Source organism: Oncorhynchus masou, chromosome 24 (genome assembly GCF_036934945.1).
Source record: "Oncorhynchus masou masou isolate Uvic2021 chromosome 24, UVic_Omas_1.1, whole genome shotgun sequence".
NCBI lineage: Eukaryota > Metazoa > Chordata > Actinopteri > Salmoniformes > Salmonidae > Oncorhynchus > Oncorhynchus masou.
The window spans coordinates 82,851,729-82,865,472 of NC_088235.1; positions in this window are offsets into that span (position 1 = coordinate 82,851,729).

The following is a 13,744-nucleotide window of genomic DNA, read 5'->3' on the forward strand; positions in this document are numbered from 1 at the left end:
ACCTCTGTACTGCAGTATGGAGCTATAGTGTATAGTGTATATCTCAACACCTCTGTACTGCAGTATGGAGCTGGGCTGCATAGTGTATATCTCAACACATCTGTACTGCAGTATGGAGCTGGGCTGCATAGTGTATATCTCAACACCTCTGTACTGCAGTATGGAGCTGGGCTGCATAGTGTATATCTCAACACCTCTGTACTGCAGTATGGAGCTGGGCTACATAGTGTATATCTCAACACCTCTGTACTGCAGTATGGAGCTGGGCTGCATAGTGTATATCTCAACACCTCTGTACTGCATAGTGTATATCTCAACACCTCTGTACTGCAGTATGGAGCTGGGCTGCATAGTGTATATCTCAACACATCTGTACTGCAGTATGGAGCTGGGCTACATAGTGTATATCTCAACACATCTGTACTGCAGTATGGAGCTGGGCTGCATAGTGTATATCTCAACACCTCTGTACTGCAGTATGGAGCTGGGCTGCATAGTGTATATCTCAACACCTCTGTACTGCATAGTGTATATCTCAACACCTCTGTACTGCATAGTGTATATCTCAACACCTCTGTACTGCATAGTGTATATCTCCACACCTCTGTACTGCAGTATGGAGCTGGGCTAGTGTATATCTCATAGTGTATATCTCAACACCTCTGTACTGAATAGTGTATATCTCCACACCTCTGTACTGCAGTATGGAGCTGGGCTGCATAGTGTATATCTCAACACCTCTGTACTGCAGTTTGGAGCTGGGCTGCATAGTGTATATCTTAACACCTCTGTACTGCAGTATGGAGCTGGGCTACATAGTGTATATCTCAACACCTCTGTACTGCATAGTGTATATCTCAACACCTCTGTACTGCAGTATGGAGCTGGGCTACATAGTGTATATCTCAACACATCTGTACTGCAGTATGGAGCTGGGCTGCATAGTGTATATCTCAACACCTCTGTACTGCAGTATGGAGCTGGGCTGCATAGTGTATATTTCAACACCTCTGTATATCTCAACTGCTGCATAGTGTATATCTCAACACCTCTGTACTGCAGTAGCTGGGCTGCATATATCTCAACACCTCTGTACTGCAGTATGGAGCTGGGCTGCATAGTGTATATCTCAACACCTCTGCAGTGTAGACTGGTATGTGTATATCTCAACACTGCATAGTGTATATCTCAACACCTCTGTACTGCAGTATGGAGCTGGGCTCAACATACTGCATAGTGTATATCTCAACACCTCTGTACTGTACTGCATAGTGTATATCTCAACACCTCTGTACTGCAGTATGGAGCTGGGCTGCATAGTGTATATCTCAACACCTCTGTACTGCAGTATGGAGCTGGGCTGCATAGTGTATATCAACACCTCTGTACTGCAACAACCTCTGTACTGCATAGTGTATATCTCAACACCTCTGTACTGCATAGTGTATATCTCAACACCTCTGTACTGCAGTATGGAGCTGGGCTCTCAACACCTCTGTATGGAGCTGCATAGTGTATATCTCAACACCTCTGTACTGCAGTAGCTGTGTATATCTCAACACCTCTGTACTGCAGTATGGAGCTGTACATAGTGTATATCTCAACACCTCTGTACTGCATATGGAGCTGTATTTATATCTCAACACCTCTGTACTGCATATGGAGCTGTATATATCTCAACACCTCTGTACTGCAGTTTGGAGCTAGGCTGCATAGTGTATATCTCAACACCTCTGTACTGCAGTATGGAGCTGGGCTACATAGTGTATATCTCAACACTGTACTGCATAGTGTATATCTCAACACCTCTGTACTGCAGTATGGAGCTGGGCCACATAGTGTATATCTCAACACATCTGTACTGCAGTATGGAGCTGGGCTGCATAGTGTATATATCAACACCTCTGTACTGCATAGTGTATATCTCAACACCTCTTTACTGCATAGTGTATATCTCAACACCTCTGTACTGCATAGTGTATATCTCAACACCTCTGTACTGCATAATGTATATCTCAACACCTCTGTACTGCAGTATGGAGCTGGGCTGCATAGTGTATATCTCAACACCTCTGTACTGCAGTATGGAGCTGGGCTGCATAGTGTATATCTCAACACCTCTGTACTGCAGTATGGAGCTGGGCTGCATAGTGTATATCTCAACACCTCTGTACTGCATAGTGTATATCTCAACACCTCTGTACTGCAGTATGGAGCTGGGCTACATAGTGTATATCTCAACACATCTGTACTGCAGTATGGAGCTGGGCTGCATAGTGTATATATCAACACCTCTGTACTGCATAGTGTATATCTCAACACCTCTTTACTGCATAGTGTATATCTCAACACCTCTGTACTGCATAATGTATATCTCAACACCTCTGTACTGCATAATGTATATCTCAACACCTCTGTACTGCAGTATGGAGCTGGGCTGCATAGTGTATATCTCAACACCTCTGTACTGCAGTATGGAGCTGGGCTGCATAGTGTATATCTCAACACCTCTGTACTGCATAGTGTATATCTCAACACCTCTGTACTGCAGTATGGAGCTGGGCTGCATAGTGTATATCTCAACACCTCTGTACTGCAGTATGGAGCTGGGCTGCATAGTGTATATCTCAACACCTCTGTACTGCAGTATGGAGCTGGGCTGCATAGTGTATATCTCAACACCTCTGTACTGCAGTATGGAGCTGGGCTACATAGTGTATATCTCAACACATCTGTACTGCAGTATGGAGCTGGGCTGCATAGTGTATATCTCAACACCTCTGTACTGCATAGTGTATATCTCAACACCTCTGTACTGCAGTATGGAGCTGGGCTGCATAGTGTATATCTCAACACCTCTGTACTGCAGTATGGAGCTGGGCTGCATAGTGTATATCTCAACACCTCTGCAGTATGGAGCTGGGCTGCATAGTGTATATCTCAACACCTGCATATGGAGCTGTATATCTCAACACCTCTGTACTGCATAGTGTATATCTCAACACCTCTATGGAGCTGGGCTGCATAGTGTATATCTCAACACCTCTGTACTGCAGTATGGAGCTGGGCTACATAGTGTATATCTCAACACCTCTGTACTGCATAGTGTATATCTCAACACCTCTGTACTGCAGTATGGAGCTGGGCTACATAGTGTATATCTCAACACCTCTATACTGCATAGTGTATATCTCAACACCTCTGTACTGCAGTATGGAGCTGGGCTGCATATTGTATATCTCAACACCTCTGTACTGCAGTTTGGAGCTAGGCTGCATAGTGTATATCTCAACACCTCTGTACTGCAGTATGGAGCTGGGCTACATAGTGTATATCTCAACACTGTACTGCATAGTGTATATCTCAACACTGGTACTGCATAGTGTATATCTCAACACCTCTGTACTGCAGTATGGAGCTGGGCTGCATAGTGTATATCTCAACACCTCTGTACTGCAGTATGGAGCTGGGCTGCATAGTGTATATCTCAACACCTCTGTACTGCATAGTGTATATCTCAACACCTCTGTACTGCATAATGTATACTGCATAGTGTATATCTCAACACCTCTGTACTGCATAGTGTATATCTCAACACCTCTGTACTGCAGTATGGAGCTGGGCTGCATAGTGTATATCTCAACACTGCATAGTGTATATCTCTGTACTGCATAGTGTATATCTCAACACCTCTGTACTGCAGTATGGAGCTGGGCTACATAGTGTATATCTCAACACCTCTATACTGCATAGTGTATTTCTCAACACCTCTGTACTGCAGTATGGAGCTGGGCTGCATATTGTATATCTCAACACCTCTGTACTGCAGTTTGGAGCTGGTGTATATCTCAACACCTCTGTACATAGTGTATATCTCAACACCTCTGTACTGCAGTATGGAGCTGGGCTACATAGTGTATATCTCAACACTGTACTGCATAGTGTATATCTCAACACCTCTGTACTGCAGTATGGAGCTGGGCTGCATAGTGTATATCTCAACACATCTGTACTGCAGTATGGAGCTGGGCTGCATAGTGTATATCTCAACACCTCTGTACTGCATAGTGTATATCTCAACACCTCTGTACTGCATAGTGTATATCTCAACACCTCTGTACTGCATAATGTATATCTCAACACCTCTGTACTGCATAATGTATATCTCAACACCTCTGTACTGCAGTATGGAGCTGGGCTGCATAGTGTATATCTCAACACCTCTCTACTGCATAGTGTATATCTCAACACCTCTGCTGGGCTGCATAGTGTATATCTCAACACCTCTGTACTGCATAGTGTATATCTCAACACCTCTGTACTGCAGTATGGAGCTGGGCTGCATAGTGTATATCTCAACACCTCTGTACTGCAGTATGGAGCTGGGCTGCATAGTGTATATCTCAACACCTCTGTATATCTCAACACTGCATAGTGTATATCTCAACACCTCTGTACTGCACTGCATAGTGTATATCTCAACACCTCTGTACTGCATAATGTATATCTCAACACCTCTGTACTGCATAATGTATATCTCAACACCTCTGTACTGCAGTATGGAGCTGGGCTGCATAGTGTATATCTCAACACCTCTGTACTGCAGTATGGAGCTGGGCTGCATAGTGTATATCTCAACACCTCTGTACTGCATAGTGTATATCTCAACACCTCTGTACTGCAGTATGGAGCTGGGCTGCATAGTGTATATCTCAACACATCTGTACTGCAGTATGGAGCTGGGCTACATAGTGTATATCTCAACACATCTGTACTGCAGTATGGAGCTGGGCTGCATAGTGTATATCTCAACACATCTGTACTGCAGTATGGAGCTGGGCTACATAGTGTATATCTCAACACATCTGTACTGCAGTATGGAGCTGGGCTGCATAGTGTATATCTCAACACCTCTGTACTGCATAGTGTATATCTCAACACCTCTGTACTGCAGTATGGAGCTGGGCTGCATAGTGTATATCTCAACACATCTGTACTGCAGTATGGAGCTGGGCTACATAGTGTATATCTCAACACCTCTGTACTGCAGTAGCTGGAGCTGGGCTGGGCTGCATAGTGTATATCTCAACACCTCTGTACTGCAGTTTGGACACCTCTGTACTGCATAGTGTATATCTCAACACCTCTGTACTGCATAGTGTATATCTCAACACCTCTGTACTGCATAGTGTATATCTCAACACCTCTGTACTGAATAGTGTATATCTCCACACATCTGTACTGCAGTATGGAGCTGGGCTACATAGTGTATATCTCAACACCTCTATACTGCATAGTGTATATCTCAACACCTCTGTACTGCAGTATGGAGCTGGGCTGCATAGTGTATATCTCAACACCTCTGTACTGCAGTTTGGAGCTGGGCTGCATAGTGTATATCTTAACACCTCTGTACTGCAGTATGGAGCTGGGCTACATAGTGTATATCTCAACACCTCTGTACTGCATAGTGTATATCTCAACACCTCTGTACTGCAGTATGGAGCTGGGCTACATAGTGTATATCTCAACACATCTGTACTGCAGTATGGAGCTGGGCTGCATAGTGTATATCTCAACACCTCTGTACTGCAGTATGGAGCTGGGCTGCATAGTGTATATCTCAACACCTCTGTACTGCATAGTGTATATCTCAACACCTCTGTACTGCATAGTGTATATCTCAACACCTCTGTACTGCAGTATGGAGCTGGGCTGCATAGTGTATATCTCAACACCTCTGTACTGCAGTATGGAGCTGGGCTGCATAGTGTATATCTCAACACCTCTGTACTGCATAGTGTATATCTCAACACCTCTGTACTGCAGTATGGAGCTGGGCTGCATAGTGTATATCTCAACACCTCTGTACTGCAGTATGGAGCTGGGCTGCATAGTGTATATCTCAACACCTCTGTACTGCAGTATGGAGCTGGGCTGCATAGTGTATATCTCAACACCTCTGTACTGCAGTATGGAGCTGGGCTGCATAGTGTATATCTCAACACCTCTGTACTGCATATAGTGTATATCTCAACACCTCTGTACTGCAGTATGGAGCTGGGCTATATCTCAACACATCTGTACTGCAGTATGGAGCTGGGCTATAGTATATATCTCAACACCTCTGTACTGCAGTATGGAGCTGGGCTACATAGTGTATATCTCAACACTTCTGTACTGCAGTATGGAGCTGGGCTACATAGTGTATATCTCAACACATCTGTACTGCAGTATGGAGCTGGGCTGCATAGTGTATATCTCAACACCTCTGTACTGCAGTTTGGAGCTGGGCTGCATAGTGTATATCTCAACACCTCTGGACTGCAGTATGGAGCTGGGCTACATAGTGTATATATCAACACCAATGTACTGCATAGTGTATATCTCAACACCTCTGTACTGCATAGTGTATTTTATCAACACATCTGTACTGCAGTATGGAGCTGGGCTACATAGTGTATATCTCAACACATCTGTACTGCAGTATGGAGCTGGGCTGCATAGTGTATATCTCAACACCTCTGTACTGCAGTTTGAAGCTGGGCTGCATAGTGTATATCTCAACACCAATGTACTGCAGTATGGAGCTGGGCTACATAGTGTATATCTCAACACCTCTGTACTGCATAGTGTATATCTCAACACCTCTGTACTGCATAGTGTATATCTCAACACATCTGTACTGCAGTATGGAGCTGGGCTACATAGTGTATATCTCAACACCTCTATACTGCTTAGTGTATATCTCAACACCTCTGTACTGCAGTATGGAGCTGGTCTGCATAGTGTATATCTCAACACCTCTGTACTGCAGTATGGAGCTGGGCTGCATAGTGTATATCTCAACACCTCTGTACTGCAGTATGGAGCTGGGCTGCATAGTGTATATCTCAACACCTCTGTACTGCAGTTTGGAGCTGGGCTGCATAGTGTATATCTCAACACATCTGTACTGCAGTATGGAGCTGGGCTGCATAGTGTATATCTCAACACCTCTGTACTGCAGTTTGGAGCTGGGCTGCATAGTGTATATCTCAACACCTCTGTACTGCAGTATGGAGCTGGTCTGCATAGTGTATATCTCAACACCTCTGTACTGCAGTATGGAGCTGGGCTGCATAGTGTATATCTCAACACATCTGTACTGCAGTATGGAGCTGGGCTACATAGTATATATCTCAACACCTCTGTACTGCAGTATGGAGCTGGGCTACATAGTGTATATCTCAACACCTCTGTACTGCAGTATGGAGCTGGGCTGCATAGTGTATATCTCAACACCTCTGTACTGCAGTATGGAGCTGGGCTACATAGTGTATATATCAACACCTCTGTACTGCATAGTGTATATCTCAACACCTCTGTACTGCATAGTGTATATATCAACACATCTGTACTGCAGTATGGAGCTGGGCTACATAGTGTATATCTCAACACATCTGTACTGCAGTATGGAGCTGTGCTGCATAGTGTATATCTCAACACCTCTGTACTGCAGTTTGAAGCTGGGCTGCATAGTGTATATCTCAACACCAATGTACTGCAGTATGGAGCTGGGCTACATAGTGTATATCTCAACACCTCTGTACTGCATAATGTATATCTCAACACCTCTGTACTGCATAGTGTATATCTCAACACATCTGTACTGCAGTATGGAGCTGGGCTACATAGTGTATATCTCAACACCTCTATACTGCTTAGTGTATATCTCAACACCTCTGTACTGCAGTATGGAGCTGGGCTGCATAGTGTATATCTCAACACCTCTGTACTGCAGTATGGAGCTGGGCTGCATAGTGTATATCTCAACACATCTGTACTGCAGTATGGAGCTGGGCTGCATAGTGTATATCTCAACACCTCTGTACTGCATTTGGAGCTGGGCTGCATAGTGTATATCTCAACACCTCTGTACTGCAGTATGGAGCTGGGCTGCATAGTGTATATCTCAACACCTCTGTACTGCAGTTTGGAGCTGGGCTGCATAGTGTATATCTCAACACCTCTGTACTGCAGTATGGAGCTGGGCTACATAGTGTATATCTCAACACCTCTGTACTGCATAGTGTATATCTCAACACCTCTGTACTGCAGTATGGAGCTGGGCTGCATAGTGTATATCTCAACACATCTGTACTGCAGTATGGAGCTGGGCTACATAGTGTATATCTCAACACCTCTGTACTGCAGTATGGAGCTGGGCTACATAGTTTATATCTCAACACTTCTGTACTGCAGTATGGAGCTGGTACATAGTGTATATCTCAACACATCTGTACTGCAGTATGGAGCTGGGCTGCATAGTGTATATCTCAACACCTCTGTACTGCAGTTTGGAGCTGGGCTGCATAGTGTATATCTCAACACCTCTGGACTGCAGTATGGAGCTGGGCTACATATGTATATATCAACACCAATGTACTGCATAGTGTATATCTCAACACCTCTGTACTGCATAGTGTATATATCAACACATCTGTACTGCAGTATGGAGCTGGGCTACATAGTGTATATCTCAACACATCTGTACTGCAGTATGGAGCTGGGCTGCATAGTGTATATCTCAACACCTCTGTACTGCAGTTTGAAGCTGGGCTGCATAGTGTATATCTCAACACCAATGTACTGCAGTATGGAGCTGGGCTACATAGTGTATATCTCAACACCTCTGTACTGCATAATGTATATCTCAACACCTCTGTACTGCATAGTGTATATCTCAACACATCTGTACTGCAGTATGGAGCTGGGCTACATAATGTATATCTCAACACCTCTATACTGCTTAGTGTATATCTCAACACCTCTGTACTGCAGTATGGAGCTGGTCTGCATAGTGTATATCTCAACACCTCTGTACTGCAGTATGGAGCTGGGCTGCATAGTGTATATCTCAACACATCTGTACTGCAGTATGGAGCTGGGCTGCATAGTGTATATCTCAACACCTCTGTACTGCAGTTTGGAGCTGGGCTGCATAGTGTATATCTCAACACCTCTGTACTGCAGTATGGAGCTGGGCTGCATAGTGTATATCTCAACACATCTGTACTGCAGTATGGAGCTGGGCTACATAGTATATATCTCAACACCTCTGTACTGCAGTATGGAGCTGGGCTACATAGTGTATATCTCAACACTTCTGTACTGCAGTATGGAGCTGGGCTACATAGTGTATATCTCAACACATCTGTACTGCAGTATGGAGCTGGGCTGCATAGTGTATATCTCAACACCTCTGTACTGCAGTTTGGAGCTGGGCTGCATAGTGTATATCTCAACACCTCTGGACTGCAGTATGGAGCTGGGCTACATAGTGTATATATCAACACCTCTGTACTGCATAGTGTATATCTCAACACCTCTGTACTGCATAGTGTATATATCAACACATCTGTACTGCAGTATGGAGCTGGGCTACATAGTGTATATCTCAACACATCTGTACTGCAGTATGGAGCTGGGCTGCATAGTGTATATCTCAACACCTCTGTACTGCAGTTTGAAGCTGGGCTGCATAGTGTATATCTCAACACCAATGTACTGCAGTATGGAGCTGGGCTACATAGTGTATATCTCAACACCTCTGTACTGCAGTATGGAGCTGGGCTGCATAGTGTATATCTCAACACATCTGTACTGCAGTATGGAGCTGGGCTGCATAGTGTATATCTCAACACCTCTGTACTGCAGTTTGGAGCTGGGCTGCATAGTGTATATCTCAACACCTCTGTACTGCAGTATGGAGCTGGGCTGCATAGTGTATATCTCAACACATCTGTACTGCAGTATGGAGCTGGGCTGCATAGTGTATATCTCAACACCTCTGTACTGCAGTTTGGAGCTGGGCTGCATAGTGTATATCTCAACACCTCTGTACTGCAGTATGGAGCTGGGCTACATAGTGTATATCTCAACACCTCTGTACTGCATAGTGTATATCTCAACACCTCTGTACTGCAGTATGGAGCTGGGCTACATAGTGTATATCTCAACACATCTGTACTGCAGTATGGAGCTGGGCTGCATAGTGTATATCTCAACACCTCTGTACTGCAGTATGGGGCTGGGCTGCATAGTGTATATTTCAGCACCTCTGTACTGCATAGTGTATATCTCAACACCTCTGTACTGCAGTATGGAGCTGGGCTGCATAGTGTATATCTCAACACCTCTGTACTGCAGTATGGAGCTGGGCTGCATAGTGTATATCTCAACACCTCTGTACTGCATAATGTATATCTCAACACCTCTGTACTGCAGTATGCAGCACAATACTCTATAATGACAAAGCAAAAAAAAATTATAGAAATGTTAGCTATTTTATGAGAAATAAAAAACTGAAATAAAACATTTACATAAGTATTTAGACCCTTTACTCAATACTTTGTTGAAGCACATTTGGCAGCGATTACAGACTCGAGTCTTCTTGGGTATGATGCTACAAGCTTGGCACACCTGTATTTGGGGAGTTTCTCCCAGTTCTCTGCAGATTCTCTCAAGCTCTGTCAGGTTGGATGGGGAGCGTCGCTGCACAGCTATTTTCAGGTCTCTCCAATGATGATGAATTGGGTTTAAGTCCGGGCTCTGTCTGGGCCACTCAATGACATTCAGAGACTTGTCCCAAAGCCACTCCTGCGTTGTCCTGGCTGTGTGCTTAGGGTTGTTGTCCTGTTGGAAGGTGAACCTTCACCCCAGTCTGAGGCCCTAAGGGTTCTGGAGCAAGTTTTCATCAAGGATCTCTCTGTTCTTTGCTCTGTCCATCTTTGCCTCAATCCTGACTAGTCTCCCAGGCCCTGCCGCTAAAAAAACCTTCCCATAGCATGATGCTGCCACCACCATGCTTCACCTTAGGGATGGTGTCAGGTTTCGTCCAGACGTGACTCTTGGCATTCAGGCCAAAGAGTTCAATCTTGGTTTCATCAGACCAGAGAATCTTGTTTCTCATGGTCTGAGAGCCTTTAGGTGTCTTTTGGCAAACTCCAAGCGGGCTATCAAAGGCCTTTTACTGAGGAGTGGCTTCCGTCTGGCCACACTACCATAACAGCCTGATTGGTGGAGTGCTGCAGAGATGGCTGTCCTTCAGGAAGGTTCTCCCATCTCCACAGAGTAACTCTAGAGCTCTGTCAGAGTGACCATCGGGTTATTGGTCACCTCCCTGACCAAGGCCCTTCTCCCTATGATTGCTCAGTTTGGCCGGGCGGACAGCTCTAGGAAGAGTCTTGGTGGTTCCAAACTTCCATTTAAGTATGATGGAGGCCACTGTGTCCTTGGGGACCTTCAATGCTGCAGAAATGTTTTTGGTACCCTTCCCCAGATCTGTGCTTCGAAACATTCCTGTCTCGGCGCTCTACAGACAATTATTTCGACCTCATGGCTTGGTGTTTGCTCTGACATGCACTGTCAACTGTGGGACCTTATATAGACTGGTGAGTGCCTTTCATGTTCAATCAATTGAATTTACCACAAGTGGACTCCTATCAAGTTGTAGAAACATCTCAAGGATGATCAATGGAAACAGGATGCACCAGAGTTCAATTTCGAGTCTCATAGCAAAGGGTCTGAATACTTCTGTAAATAAGGTATTTCATTTTTTTATATTTAAAAATTTCAAAAAATATATTTTTGCTTTGTCATTACGGGGGAATTGTGTGTAGATTGCTGAGGATTTTATTAGTTTAATGGATTCTAGAATAAGGCTGTAACGTACCGAAATGTGGAAAAGGTCAAGAGGTCTGAATACTCTCCGAAGGGACTGTCGTTAAACACACACACACACACACACAGTTTGTTTGATCGCTTGTCAACTTTGATGCAACAAGACCACCAGGCTTCATGAAGACCAAAACAGAACCAACACAACTGGAGGTGACGAATGAATGACAAAGCGTTCTGTCTCTCTGTCAACCTCCCTTCTGTGTCTCTCTGTCCACCTCCCCTCTGTGTCTCTCTGTCCCCGTCCCCTCTGTGTCTCTCTGTCCCCTCCCCTCTGTGTCTCTCTGTCCCCTCCCCTCTGTGTCTCTCTGTCCCCTCCCCTCTGTGTCTCTCTGTCCCCGTCCCCTCTGTGTCTCTCTGTCCCGCTCCCTCTCTCTCCCCAGCTGCACCTCTCATGCTGGGGCCTCCTCCTGGTAGCCATTATGCTGTTTGTGGAGCTCTGGGTGGTCTGGTCCCGCCTCCCTCTCTATAATAGTTTTCTACTACTTTGCCCTGGCTGTGCCCGAGGGAAGAGGGGGCGTGGGCCGGCCCTGTCGAGAGGAGCAGCTAGCCTAATAAAGCCTCACAGGGTCTAGGCACATCCCTCTCAGCACTTCCTCCCTGGTGCCCCGTCCCCCCGTCCCACCGTCCCCCATGTGGTCCGGTCCTAATGGGACTCAGCTGGACTTCCTCCTCCCCTCTGGCCCCGGACCTCTCTTCCTCTCTTCCTCCTCTCCTTCTCAGCGCTCAGCCCCAGATGGCTCTCTCCCAGTCAGGATGCTCACGAGGGACTCACTCATCGCTTTCTTTCTGTCTCCCTCTCATTCTCTGTCTCTCTCTCTCCTTCTATCACTCCCAGTCTGTCTCTTTCACTCTTTCTCTCTTCATAGGGAGCCAGGTCCCTTCGCCTCTTCCTGCATAATGGTCTAGACCGTGTGATGTGGTAGCAGTCAGGATCCGGCTGCCCCAGGACAGGAAGGGGTTGAATCTCATTGAGCGGGCTCTCAGCAGAACCTGGGCCCCCAGCAGAGCCTGGGCCCCAGGGCCCCCCAGCCCAGCCCTACTGTTCACCTGTCAGACTCCTCAGCCAGAGCTGCTCTAATCTTCTCTCTCTGTGGTCAGCCTCTGTGGGGAAACATTTGCTGCACAGATCTATCTGTCAAAGTCTAACAGTCAAACAGTTCCTTACATGAAACAGGGTGGTGCAGGAAGGGCCCAAGATTTTATTGTACGATGGCAGAAAAACAAACAAACGTGAACATTTTACACGGCTGCCTGTGAAGTGGAACACACACATGCCAAGTGTTGTATGAACCGCTCAGCTGTACAGCCCGTGTTCCTCCTATGACGTTTGTCATCATGGTATGGCTGCCACATGTCCACAGGGACAGCTAGTGGAGATTTGAATCACTTAAACATCATGTACTGCATCTTCTTATCACCATGACATCATGTTGTGTGATGTTGATGCTGATGGTGGTGTTGGTGTGTGATCTTGCCAATGGTGTCATTTGGTTTCCTTTGATCGAGACATCAAATATGAGTGTGAGGAACAGAGAGAAAGAGAGAGAGAGAGAGAGAGAGAGAGAGGTACACGTATAGCTAATCTCTTGGCAGTAGTACGGTAGACTACTTTATCACTGACCTCAACCCAAAGTCTCTTGGAGCGTTCATAGTCAATCCATTGACACACCTATCAGATCCCAGCAAAATCACACTACTTAAACAGAGCCATGCTCAATCATGAGGCATCAAAGCCAAAGGATCTGAATAATATTAAGAAATGCTATAGATGGAAAGAAATTAGTGTGGAAATCTACCAAAAAACAATTAGGCAACAAATTCAATCCCTTCTAGACAATTTCCTGGACTAAAGGTTTCACGGTAATAGTGAAGGTGCAAACATGGCAGTATAACACCTAAACAGTATATTTGACCTCTCAGCTTCCATGTCCAGTCTAAAAATGTCAAGCAGACAACCGAAGAAAATGAACACCAATGACAAATGGTTTGATGAAGAATGCAAAAACTAAAGAAATAAACG